Below are 14,606 nucleotides of genomic sequence, written 5' to 3' on the forward strand. Positions count from 1 at the left end.
GGTAAATGCGCTGGCGTTGTACACCGTCGCGGTAGGCGGCCGTAGACCGCGGCGCAATGCTGCATTGGTTAACATTGGACCCTATGGGCCCCAGGAGCCAATGACGAAGTGCGCCGACGGTGATGATATGCACCGCCACGGACGTCAACGCCGCGGACGTGACTGCCATTTTCTATCTGTTCAATCACTCAATACTTGATCTTCGACAGGAGAGGACCAACACTGCAAGTGCTGCTGTGACCTCGGTCTGGAAGAGACAATGGCTTGTGCGTCTGGGGAAAGGCCCCCTGCCTTCACTGCACAGGAGTTGGAGAAGCTCGTGGACGCGGTCCTCCCCCAGTAAACGCTACTCTACGGTCCTCCAGACCAAAAGGTGAGTACATAGGGTGCAAGTTGTATGGGCTATGCCTGGGTTGAGAGGGCTCGATGTCAGTAGGAAGGAGGCAGAGTTCTGCGGGCATGAAGGAGTGTGATTGCATGTGCCACATGGCAAGAGCAGGGATGTGGGCCACTCACTTCGACGGTGCTGTTGCTAATGATTTCTCTTCTTCCCCTGTACATGTCCTGTAGGTCAGCGCCCAACAGAAGAAGGATATTTGGCGTGCCATCGCCAAGGACGTCCGGATCCTGGGGGTCCACCAGAGACGGAGCTCCCACTGCCGTAAAAGATGGGAGGACATTCACCGCTGGAGCAAGAAGACGGCGGAGGCTCAGCTGGCGATGGGCTCCCAACGTGGGAGGGGTGCCCATCGCACCATGACCCCCCTGATGTTCTGGATCCTGGCGGTGGCCTACCCTGAGTTGGATGGGCGCATGAGGGCATCACAGCAGACACAAGGGGGTGAGTACACTCTCATTCTGCTGACTTTGCGCGCAGTGGAGGGGTCTGGGTGGGGGAGGAGGGCTGTGGGTTTCCCTAGGCCAGGGTGAGTTCCGTAGGCTAGGCCCTGCGGAATGCAGGCCATGTGCCACTCCACCCCACCTCTGTAGAGTGCCAAGTACAGGTATACATGCCCCTGTGTCATCTATATGGGCAGATGACACTCATAGCCATGTAGGCCATATCCCAGGAACTGCATCTGTAGAGGCCAAGAGCACGGCTTAGTGCAGTGGGCTGCAGTGTCTGTATTGTCCGCCAACAGTAGCGGTAAGCCATGCACTCAACCTGTCTTTCTTCTGTTTCCCCACCCCTTTTTGTGCTCTCCCTGGTCTTTTGTGCATCAGCATCATCAGGCGGAGGTACAGTGGCACCGGAGCACGAGGGGGCTGCATCCCACATGGCCATGGAGGGCCACACTACGGACTCAGAATACACCAGTGGGACGGAGGGCGAGGGGAGCTTCACGTCGGTCACCGGATCAGCAACCAGCGACACGGACTCGTCCTCCGATGGGAGCTCCCTTGTGGTGGTGGCACCATCTGTGCCCCCACTTCTACAGGTACAGCCGCCACCCCTCCTACCAGCACCGCCCTCCCAGCAGCCCCTCAGCCTTCGCTCCGTGCCCAGTCATCCAGGAGGGTGGGCATCACCTTCGCCCCAGGCACCCCTGCTGCCCTCACTGAGGAGGTCATTGACCTCCTCAGGTCACTCACTGTTGGGCAGTCTACCATTGTGAATGCCATCCAGGGTGTAGAAAGGGAGTTGCAACACACTAATGCATTCCTGAAGGGCATTCATTCTGGTCAGGCTGCCCATCATCGAACCCTGCAATCTCTGGCCTCAGCACTGATGGCCCAATCCCCTGTACCCCAGCCTATCCCAAGCACACCATCAGACCAGCCTGCACACACGTCAACACACAAGGGCAGCTCAGGCAAACATAGGCACCACACATCCCACAGGCACTCACACAAGCATCACCCACATACAGATACAGCAACATCCACTGCCTCCACTGTGTCCCCCTCCTCGTCGTCTCCCTCCTCCCTCCCAGTCTCGTCTACACTCTCACCTGCATGCACTACCACTAGAGCCACTAGGACTCGCACCAGAACACCCACCACCACACCCCGCTCACCTTCACTCACCACTCCCACTACCATTTACACGTCCCCTGTGTCCTCTCCCAGGGTGTCTGTGACGCCCCCTCCCAAAGTACACAAACGCGAGCACACACACAGCCAACATCCATCCACCTCACAACAGCCTCCAGAACATGCACCTGCACCCAAATCATCTAAAGTTACACCTCCTGCAACCACCTCCTCTTCCTCCACTCCCAAACCCCCTCCAGCTACCCATCCCAGTGTTCGTCAGAAACTTTTCCTGAGCAACCTTGACCTCTGTCCCACCCCCCCTCCAATTCATAGGTCCCGTACTAGCACCTCAGCCCAAAAAAGTCCAGTACCAGTGGTGCGTGTTAGAGGTATGTGGAGTGCACCGGGCAGCCAGTGTGACATGGAGCCAAAGCACTGCCAGTCCACCACCTGTAAAGCACCAGAATTTGGACAGTGCCCGACGAGAGAGGGGGAAGACTCCTGCCTGCAAAGCCGCTCACAAGGGTCGTGGGGGAGTGTCAAGTCAGCTGTAACTCCTCCCAAGGTGGTGAAGGGGCAGAAGAAGTCTCCAAAGTCTGGTAAGAGCAGCACGGCGGAGAAGGCCGCCATCCTCCCTGCTGGCCAGGACGCCACCGCCAGCCCCATCATCACTTGTCCGGAGACCACTGCCAGAGTCAGTGCCTTGGAGGGCAGCACTATCGTCACTGGTCCGGAGACCACCGCCAGAGACAGTGCCCTGGAGGGCGGCACTATCGTAACTGGTCCGGAGACCGCAGCCAGTGTCAGTGCCCTGGAGGGCCCCGGCAGCCACAGCCCCGCTGGGCACTGAGGGACCGTTATGCCACACACCGCTGCACAGGTCAGAGACAGAAAAGTCAAACCCTGCTGAACAGGGCAAGCACCGCTGAACAGGGCAAAGACCGCCATGGCAAGCACCGCTAAACAGGACAAGCACCGCTGAACAGGGCAAGCACCGCTGAAGAGGGTAAAGACTGCCATGGCAAGCACCGCTGAACAGGGCAAAGACCGCCATGGCAAGCCCCGCTGAACAGGACAAGCACCGCTGAACAGGGCAAGCACTGCTGAACAGGGCAAAGACCGCCATGGCAATCACCGCTGAACAGGGCAAGCACCGCCAACTCAAGCATCGCTAGCCCATGTGCGGCTGGGACAGTGACGGAACTGGGACCGTCACGGGGAGCGTGATGCACTCTGGGCACCAGTCCCCCTCCAGAACCAGTGGAGAACTGCATCCACTACCTGAATCCTTCAAGGATGAAGCACTCTGGGCACCAGTCCCCCTCCAGAACCAGTGGAGAACTGCATCCACTACCTGAATCCTTCACAGGATGAAGCACTCTGGGCACCAGTCCCCCTCCAGAACCAGTGGAGACTGCTATCCACTTGAGAGTCTGTGGCTTTGCACTCCCCAGGAACAATCAGTGGGCAACCCACCCACTGTAGACACTTGAGAGACTGTGGCTTTACACTCCCCAGAATGCCACAGTGGGCAACCCACCCACTGTAGAGACTTGAGAGACTGTGGCTTTGCACTCCCCAGGATAAAGCAGTGGGCAAACCACCCACTGGAGAGACTTGAGAGACTGTGGCTTTGCACTCCCCAGGATAAAGCAGTGGGCAAACCACCCACTGTAGAGACTTGAGAGACTGTGGCTTTGCACTCTCCAGGATAAAGCAGTGGGCAAACCACCCACTGGAGAGACTTGAGAGACTGTGGCTTTGCACTCCCCAGGATAAAGCAGTGGGCAAACCACCCACTGGAGAGACTTGAGAGACTGTGGCTTTGCACTCCCCAGGTACATCAATGGGCATGGAGCCCCGTCGTGGATCTGGCGTGGTGCTGTCATCCGGCTGAGGTGCCCCCCCCTTCCCTTCCCCCTGAGGTGCCTGTTGTATTTTTATCTGATGCCCCTGCAGTGTTCTCTCCGTTTCTGGACAGGTATCTGATGTGGGCCTCGCCCATGCATTGTGGGCCCACGGACATTGAATTGTGCATACCTGCACTACTAATCGTGATGTATATATTTGGAAAGTGTATATATTTATGTATATATGAGCTTACTGTATTTTGATACATTACAATGGTTGTACTGATTTCCTTTTGTCTTTGCATTCTTCCGGTGGGGTTGGGGATTGTTACTGTGATGTTTGGAAATGCATTGGTGTGTGTGTTGTAGTGTGCGAGGGTCGGGTTGGGGGTGTTGTGTGTGTGTCCCTGACTTTTGCCTCCCCTATGTGTTAGGTGCAGTACTCACCATTGTCTTCGGCGCCGCCGTTGCTGATGTTCGTAGAGGAGCAGGAAGACAAGCGCAGGGAGTATTTGGAGTTGCGGCTCCATGGTGCCCTCCTTCCTCGTGGAGTGTGTTAAGGTGAGCGTTTTCCCATTGCTAAAGCTGTTTCCGCCGTGTTTTTATCCACATTGAATCCGCCCCGGAAAAGGTGGCGGATTGGCCTGTTGTAATACTGTGGGCGGTACTTTGTCTTCCGCCTGTCTGTTGGCGGTGACCGCCACGCTGCTTGTCTGTACCGCCGTGGCGGTCGGTGTGTTAAAGTGGCTGTCTATGTTGGCGGTTTCCGCCACGGTCATAATTCCCTTTTTTAATCTGCCAGCCTGCTTGCGGTATTACCGCAGCTTTAACACCGTCCGCCAGGGTTGTAATGACCCCCTAAAAGCCTTAGGGGTGCCCGTGTGCCCCTTCCTTTTTTTGCCCCCTTAATGCACCAGGACCTAGCTTACTCAGCGGGAATAGCATTTTTAAACACAGAAGACCATATTTTTTAAACATTTCACAGCAAAATTAACAAACATTTGCAGATTTCACCATGATTTAAAAACAAAAATGTGTATTTGACCTGGACAGTACCAGTGGTACCCCTGTACCAAGGTGAGGAGTTTAGGGTTAATGTATCCTGACCCCCTTTTTTATGTAATTTGTTTTTGAGTCTCAGCTAAAGCTGAGTCTCAAAATGGGCTGCTAACACTTCCTGGCTGAAGTGTTGGCAGCCAATTAGATCTCTATACAGAGATCAGCAGTATTTGCAAAGTTGTTGTGACCCTATAGATATACAAATGTGGATTTCCTTTAATTTCCTTCAAACTTCTGAACAGATTTACACAAAAGAAAAAGAGGGTGATTTGTGGAACTTTTGGTTAAATTTGGTGTAATTCTGTCTAATGGTTCAGACTGCAGGCGTGAGTGTTATAGTTATTTGAAATTACTCTAACTAAAACTGCTGAATTTCTATGATTTTGTGTGAGTAAGTTCAGAATCTCACTATAACTTCCCTGCTAAATTAGTTTTTTTATGTGAATTTCTATCATTTTTTAATTCTATTTCCTAGCTATATTGTCCCTGTAACCTTTGTTTTTTTCAGTGAATATATATGTATACATATATATATATATATATATATATATATGTGTGTGTTCGTCACTAGGTAGTTATAGTTATAGTTAGGACCTAGTTTCTATAGAAAGAGAATTTTTGCTTTGCTAATAACTTTGGCACAGTTTGAGGAATCATCACAACATTTTTAAAACTTGTACCTTGCTAAGTCCAACTTCTTTCTTGAATGTTTTGGGGTGATATGTCAAGTGAGGGCTGAGAAAAAGAGGTGGGGTGTCCAAAACACATTTTCCCCATTCATTTTTCTACACGACCTTCAGACACACCTACAGCCCACTGAGCGGAATTGCACCAAATTTGACACAAAGCTAGATTCCGTTCCAAATATCATGCTTTTGTGATTTTGGGTGACTCCATTCAGTAGTTTTGGAGAACTTTAAGGCCAAATCATATACATATATAGGGGCGCGGATCCTCTGCAGATCCATTTGTCCTCATGGTGATATCTGATTTGCTGCCAACACTTCAACAAGGAAGTGTTGGCAGCCATCTTGGGACTTGGGAAGGAGAAAGGGTAGAGTCACTCTGACGCCTTAGCCCTAGACTTAGCCCTAGTGCTGGGGTCTAAAAAGCATTTATTTTTAAAAACAAATCAGAAAAAAACACAGATGAATCTGTGGATTTTTTTTAGATTTAAAAAAAAAACAGTCTTTCACACTTGTTTTTTTTTTTTTTTCCCCTGAGTGGGCCAGGTCCCGGGGGCATCATAGAGGAGGAGGATGCATGGGGCCCCACTCCTTAGGCTTTAATCAGCCCCGGAGACCACCACCTCCCCGGGGCACATGTGCAATGAAGAGCAGAGGGGCCGCGGTGCCCCCCGGGCAAAAATGTTTTAAAATAAGAAGAGGAGGCTCCTATAGCCTCCCCCACAGCCCTGGGGTCCATCCATTTAATCAATGCTGGGGAGCCTGTAGCCCCCTGCACGCTGGGTACCACCACCCCCCAGGGCTACATTTTATTTGGAGTGGAGGCCGTGCCCCGACCACTGCCCCAGGGACCTCCACCCCGGGGACCACCACCCTCAGAACTTTTTATGATTGGAGGGGGGCTGCGTGCCCTCTCATGGAGCCACTGATGGCCATGGGGACTGCCACCCCCCAAGGCCAGCTCCTGCTATGTCCTGGGTTGTCCACCTCGGGACATAGCTGTTTGCTGTGACTTGGCTGCTGCTCTGAAGCTGCAGCCACACCACAGCAAACCTTTCAAGTTTTGAGAGCGGTACCTTTACTGCAGGTCCCTTTGTCAAAATCCAAAGTTTTTATCTCTGTCACCATCATGTGTGCAGGGGACAGAGGTGAAATGCTTCAGCAAGCTCTGAACAGCTGTCAAAGCAGCTCCCTGCTTGTTGAAGCATTTGCAACACGAGGGAAGCTTTAAGACTTCCCCGCGCTGCCAGATATCCCATATAGGATGTATTATTAAAAAAATATAAAAATAAAATAAGTCATTAAATATATAGGGATCGTCTGTGAAGGGCTTTTCTTTTATTAAAAAAATATATAAATTAAAAAAAAAAAATAGGGACTGCAGGGTAGCCCTTGAGGGCTCACTCGCAGTCCCAGATAGCCCATAAAGGGAGAAAAAATGAAGAAAAAAAAACAAAGCTCAGTGTGGAGCATTAGGGGTTTGAGGCCAGCTGGACTCAAACCCCATAGCTCAGTGTGAATGTTGCAGACCTTCACACTAGCTTGGAGGTTTGAGGCCAGTTTGACTCTTTTTTTTTTTTAAACAAAACTATTATTTAAAAAAATAAATAACCAATAGATTTTCAAGTTTAAAAGTTTATACAAATATCTCATTCTAAGTATCTCAGACATCAAACCCTAAAACAATTCCCTCTCTCTCACTCACTTTCTTTCTCTCTTTCAGTCTCAATTTCAATCAATTTCTCCCACTCATACACCCACGCAGACATTTATGCACCCACTCACAGACCCACTGAGACACTCCCAGACCCACCACACCCACTCAGACACTCATGCACCCACTCACAGACCCACTCAGACCCTCATGCACTTACTCACAGCCCCAGTCAGACCCTCCCGCACCCATCCACAGACACACTCAGACAGTTACACATCTAATCACACACCCACTCAGACTTTCACACACCAACTCACAGACTCAGTCAACCTTCATGTACCACTCACAGACCTGCCTACACAAAGACTCACCCAATAAAACACTGATATATGCACTCTCACATACAGACAGACAATATGACAGCCACTCACCCCCAGATATATCCCTCTCACACCTACAGTCACGCCCAGAGAGGCAACAGACAATTCCTCTCATGCACAGCCAAAGGGCAATGTGCAGCATGGGGTTGGGTGGTTGGCTGCAGGCCACATCTTGCGGGCAATCTCCACTGCACCTGGGTGAAGGCCATGCACCTTATAAGGTTTGGTGGTTATAGGGGGCTGGCCACAGGGCCTGGCAACAGGCCAGGCACTGTGGCCAACCGCCGCCTTGCACGGCAGCAGGCTGTGCACTGCGGTGGTTGGATTAACATGTAGTAATGAAAATTACTAAACTTCAAAAAATAAAAATTCACTGAAAAAAACAATGGTTACAGGGGTGTTATAATTAGGAAATAGAATTTTTTAAAAAAATCACTGAAAAAAAACAAAGGTTACAGGGACGTTATAGTTAGGCTCACATGTTAAACATACAAAACCTTAGAAATTCACCAGTTATAGTTAGAGTTATCTCAAGTAACTATAACTCATACCTTAAGATACCTATAGCTCACGCCCTCTTATTTCAAGAATAAAAAGTGCAGATTAGAAAAAGGGCATCTACCTTACCATCCCACTGATGACATACGTGTATGCACACACATTTTAACATTTCTTAGTTTCAATACCAAATGGTTAGGTATTCTCTCATATAGGTGAGTTATAATTAAATGCACAATACACAAATACATTTGTCCCAGTAATAGTACTGTTTTACAAATTACTTCTGTAGAGATACCTCCATTACATCACCCTGTATGCAGTTTCCAAATCTAAAAAGCTAAGAATGAAGTATATTCTAGTCAAGTACTAGTCATTAATAATTAATTGTTATTATCAATTCTCATTTCCTTCTAGTTCTATTGCAAAATTATAAGCAATGGTAGGTAAGCCCCATCCATGTGACCTATTCTCTTGCACACCCTAAAATCCCACTTCCTGATGTCTAGATGTCACTCCAGTTATCTTTATTTTGAATTGCTCTTGGATGTTGCAGACTCCAGAGTTTTAACTCAATGATTGTAGTGAAACAATATTGTTTGCCACATCCACATTCCAAAATGCAAACCACAAATGTGGTAACAGTTTATCCACTATTTTAACTTCAATATCCTCCAAAGTTGTGATTTAAATGGATTCACATTCCAGTCACATTCAGGTGACTTACATCACTGACAGCACCAAAAACTTTTTTTTCCCCTTTGTAATCAGTTCATTTTTTCTTTTTTATCAGTATTTCTCATAAAACTACTTGTTAGGTACTGTCCCAAAGATCTTGTTTTACTGTACACACCTTTGGATGTTCCTGTAACACATTTTTCAAAGTCTCATCCATCCTTAACAAGTGCCAATGTTGCTGAAGTGATTTTTGATTGATGCGCTTGAGGCATCATATTCCATGGTATAACAGCATATCTGTTCTTTTTCAATATTCACTTCTGTGGATTTTTTGGAGACCAACAGCTCATCTTTCCTGCATGTCACTTAGCGCCTGGAGAGGGAGTGCTGCCTGGGGCCTGTGGACGCCACAGCCCGGCTCCATTGGGCACAGGATCACCTTGCTATTTATTCCGAAGCAGCATCACACTGCCGAAAGCTGGGGAATGTAGACCGCTACTTTAACGTTTGAACAGAGCTGACACCCTGATACCCCATGATGCCCTAACCTCCCCAGAATGATGGAGCGGGGGCTCTGGGTGTCCTGGAAGGCGTGCTTACTGCACACCCGGCCCAGAAGATTTTTGCAGCTTAGTCTCTCATTTCCGGTGAGGAGCATGGTGACCATTGCCTGCCATACAGCAGTCGACTACTGCATGGAATGATTCCCTGCTTAAAGGTGCTTTGTTGGTGGTTGTGAAATGCATGACCGAGTCCTACAAACTTCCACGAGGAGTAGGCCTCGCCTGAGGTGGCGGTGCCCTCCGGGCAGCACCTCTCTTGACTGGGTGTGCTCCCGCAGCCGCCAGACTTGACAAAATACTGCTACTTGCAGGTAATGGTGTGACCATACCTTGGTAAGGTGAGTGTCCGAGGAGAGGGGCAGACATCCCCATCTAGCCCACTAGTCTGCCTGGGGGAGTATCGGTCTGGGGTACTGGTGCTGGTGATTGCTTCTGCTGGGGCGCTGGATTCAGTGAACAGCGGGGACAGAGGCATGGTTAGGCGAATGTCGTCTAGGTCTCCGCTCCCTCAGAAAACTATAATGGCCATGCAGACGGCTTCCCTGATGCAGCGGATCCCGATCTGTCAACTGGAAACCACGCTTGAGAAACACATGGGAATGTTTGATAAAGTACTACAGGCCATCCTGAACTCTAAGACTGCCATGGAGTCTCAACTTGGCGCTATTCAGATGGAGACCGGCCTCCTGCGGGCAGACCACGCCAAACTGGCAGAAAGAGTGAAAAGACTTTGCAGGCTGAGATCTGTGAACTCAAGCTGATTGCTGAGAATGCGCAAGGGCGATGGAGACGTAACAGTGTCCACTTTATGGAATTTTCCCTAGAGGGCAGAGTTCCCCAACATGGAACTCTTCCTGGAAGAATGGTTCTCACCGCTAGTCTTGGCCGGTCAGGTGCCTATGTTTTTCTCTGTGAAGCGAGCACACCGTATTCCTAGTCGACCGCTGGCTCCAAGTGCCCCCTGCGCCTGGTGATTGCACGCCTGCTTAACTACAGAGACAGAGACCTCCGTCTGCAACTGTTCCGGGTGACCACAACAGCCACACCATTACAGCATGCCCCGATTACACTACTGAGGTCCACAAGTGCCACAACACATTTGGAGCCCTAGAAGTGCAACTCCAGAAACTGGGATTGAAATACGGCCTGCTCTTCCCCGCGAGGCTCATAGTGGTGGTGGTGGTGGCGGCGGAGGACACAACCCACTTTTTTCTTCACCAGATTAGTCCTGGAACTGGCTGTGCTCTAAAGGTGTTCAAGATTTGTCAGGTGCTGAGGGTGAGGACCAGTGTGCATCGTCTGATGGGAGTCCCAGGTGCTGCCGCCATCTGAGCGCATCCAAATCACACCCATCAGAGGAGCAGGCTGCCAAAGAACAGACTGTGGCAGAGGTCTCGCAGCACAAGACTAACAGGTTCCAGGTGCTAGCGCCCGACACTGACCTGGACTCTGTGCCGGAGGGCCCTGTCTTGATATCCTCATACAATGACTCTACTATTGCCTCAGTGAAGTCACCCCACAGAGAAAAGCCTGAACAGGCACCTTAGTTACACTGGCGAGCGCTTTGCACCTGGCCTATGATGGGGGTGGGGCTGTTAGACAAATAGATGACATCCCCGTGAACAATGGGGGTTCACTACTGCCATGACCTCCCAAACAACCTACTAAATTCTCCCTCATTTATCTCACCCTGCTACTATGATCTCCCTAACCCTTCCACAGACTCTTCCCTCCTCCATCCCCCTTTACTCATCCCAAACCTTTGGGATGAGTAAATGAGGGATATACTCCCAATTAACACTTAACTCATAATAATACTAAAACTGCACTCATATTTTCCCGATACTAATCCGTCACTAATACTTGTTGGGTTCCGGAGTAGCGTGCTACTCACCGAAAAGCACTTTGACGCCTCTTCAGGGGTAGTAAGCGCTATATAAATACTATTACAATACAATACAATTACAATGTCCTGAACCTCTACAAGGCATCCTCCACCACACTCCAGAGATGACCTCTTTCCAAAAATCTCTGGCATATTGAGTTGGCTTTGCATGTGAAAGGTTCTTCCTCAGAGCAATTCCTCTGGGCTCTTTGATGTTTCCCATACAGGCTACTCCATGTTAAGGCCTGTGATGGCCACTTTTTCCATGCAACATATTATTGCCACTCGTGGGTTTCCTATATATGCTTGTACCGACTTTTTTACCCTCAATATAAACTATTATATTCAGATATGTGATTCTTGTCGCACTGATTTCATAGGTGAATTTAAGGGTCTGTGGATTCTTCTCCCATGATTTAATGAACTCGGCAGCTCCTGCTCTTCACCATGGCACATAAGGAATTAGTCACCAATAAAAACATACCCATAGTACTATTTTCTCTAGGATCTCTATATTTTCATCTGTCCAAATAGTTTTTGCCTCCCAATGGCCCAATCAACAAATTTGCTTATGTCGGTGTGAAAAAGGTACACTTAACTGTTCCCTGAGTTTGCAGATTATATTTTCTATTGAACAGAAATGTATTATGTGTTAAACAAAGCTCCACCATCCCCAACAGCATCTAAGTGTGTTCAAGAAAACTCGTTGACCGAGATCTGAGATAGTACTCGCACTCTTTTATTCTATCTTTGTGCTCTATTGGGGTATACAATGACACAACATCTACTGTAGCCATCAAATGCTCACCATTCCAGGGTATGCCATTGATGCGGTTCAAAAAATCCATTGAGTCCATGACATTTGATGGAAGAGCAGGTAGATACCGAAATAAGAAGATGTCAATGGACCTGGATGTTTTTTTAGCAAGGACCCTATGGCACTCACTATTGACCTTCCAGGTGGATTTTCTTTATTCTTGTGTACTTTAGGCAAGAAATAAATGATAGGCATCACTTGATGATCTTTCATACATATACAAATTCAAAATCATCTATGAGGCCTCTCTCATGCCAGTCGCTCAGTCTCTGTGTTGATAACTCCTAGCGTAGTCCACTGTTGGCTCAGCCTCTTGCAGTTTATAATTCTCCTTGTCCCCAATTTGTCTCATTGCTTCCATTACATATCTATTGCTGTCCATAATTACAATGTTGCCCCCTTTATCAGAGAGCTTGATGATTGTTTGATCATCCTGAAGTTCTTCCAAAGCCTTCCAATCATCTTGTGTCATGTTGGTTTTATAATCATAGTGTTGTCCTCCTCCTCCTTACTTTCTGGGGATCTTTGTTAACTCTTCAATCAAATATATTAATTTTATTTCCTGTTGGCAAATGAGGGCAGAATGTAGACTTTGGTATGCATCTACTCCTTGACGTGGCATCTGTAGATTTGCCCATCAGTTCACAGAATCTTTCATCCGGGAGATTGGTTATAGCTGATGTTACTCCTATGTCACTTGATTTAGCTTCCAGACTACTCAATTCCCTTAAGTTCCTGGTATCCCTTATCTGTAAAGGAGACATAACAGATGATTCAGAATTGGACTTATTATATCCCATCTGTTCTGGTTATTTTTCATGGCATAGAACTTTTTTAATTTTAACTTGACAAAATGTGTACAAATTTACCCAGTAGGTAGCTATAGTTAGGACCTAGTTTCCATAGACAAAGTGTTTTTGTCTTTCGAATAACTTTGGTGCCATTTGATGAATCTTGTCAACATTTTCAAAACTAGTTTGACATGCACTTATGTTGCTGTCTTAAAAGTTCTGGGGTGATGCGTCAAGTGAGTGCTGAGAAAAAGGTGGGTCCCAAAATGCATTTTCCACATGCAATTTCCCATAGGGATTTTAAACAGGACTACAGCCTGAACAGCTGGATTGAATTCCACCAAATTTAGAAGACTGCTAGATCCTGGTAGAGAAAGAGTGCTTTGTGTAAGTTAGTGCAAATCTATTCAGTAGTTTGGGAGTTAGTAAAGGAAAAAGAAATGTATATATACATCTAGGGGCGCAGAGGGTCTGCAAATCTGACAGATGCTCATGGTGAGATCTTACTGGCTGCCAACAATTCAACCAGGAAGTGTTGTCAGCCATCTTGGGACTCGGACTCAGCCAAGCCTCCAAGAAAGAAGTAAAAAGAAAAAACAGAAGGGAGCAGGGTAGGAATACTCTGTAGTGGGTTAATTTGACACTCTGCTTGGGCACACATTTTTTATCTTAACATAAGCCTTTAGCATGTGCCCTTTTACCTACATAAGTGCTTGATTTTTAGTTAGCCTGCTTTCAGCAGGGAAGTTTTTATTTTCTAATCAGCTGTAACATCTGTTATTCTGCAAAAGCATTGTTATTATTCTGAGCACAAAATTTAGCAATCTACACCCGTCCAAGTTTGACGAGTCAGAGTACATAGTAATCCAGGTAGCAATTGTCACTACAAGAGTTTGTCAACAGTCCAACACTTAGGCACTTGGTCATGTCAGGCCTTTTCATGGACCGAAAATATGTTTTCTTATGAAAACACTATGTAGGCCAAGGGACAAGAGGGAGGTAATTCCAGCTAGAATTCTGTCCACACTGCATGCCATTTCATTGCTGGCTCTGGCCCAGTCTCTGCAGCCAACCAAGGAATCAGCGGGCAGGCCCTTTTCCTTCAAGTAAAAGGTGCTGCTCTCATGGACTAAGTACAGAGAGATTGGGTTATCACTGTTTGCTTTCACTTTGGAGTTAGAGGTTAGGTAGAAACAATGCCTTAAAAGCTAGAGAGTGCTGATCCAGCTACAAATTAATTGACCATTACTGGGATGAATCCACAAACCTTCCATTCAAAAATGAAAAAATAACTCACTGAGCGGGAGAAGATTCAATTTTGGGTTCAGCAAAAACAAATCAGCTGGAAGCAGTGTTTCCCCACACAGGACACCAAGATAAAAATAGAAATCTCACAGTGTGCTTGCCATTCTGAATGGTTTCCTCAATAGAGGACTGCATCTCTTGGGGAACAGTCTTTGCTGCAACACATACCAATACACATGATACACCAACACTTATGGATTTACAAGAAGTGTGGAAACAAATTCAAAATGAATACAGGGCAGACCTGGACCTGGAATTGGGGATGAAGCTGATGCTCAATTTGACACAGTCTCCTCAATAATTTTAACCAATATTATAGGGGAGGCAATTCGCCAGCGACTCCGGGAGGTTCCTCAGTGGGGCCAGGAGCGCGACCTGGAAAACATTATTTCTGAGACTTATACTAGGATAGGTCAGGATAGTCTGGGGTCCTGACCACCTAAACCACAACTACATTGTA

This window comes from Pleurodeles waltl, chromosome 4_2 (assembly GCF_031143425.1).
Source record: "Pleurodeles waltl isolate 20211129_DDA chromosome 4_2, aPleWal1.hap1.20221129, whole genome shotgun sequence".
Taxonomy (NCBI): Eukaryota; Metazoa; Chordata; class Amphibia; order Caudata; family Salamandridae; genus Pleurodeles; species Pleurodeles waltl.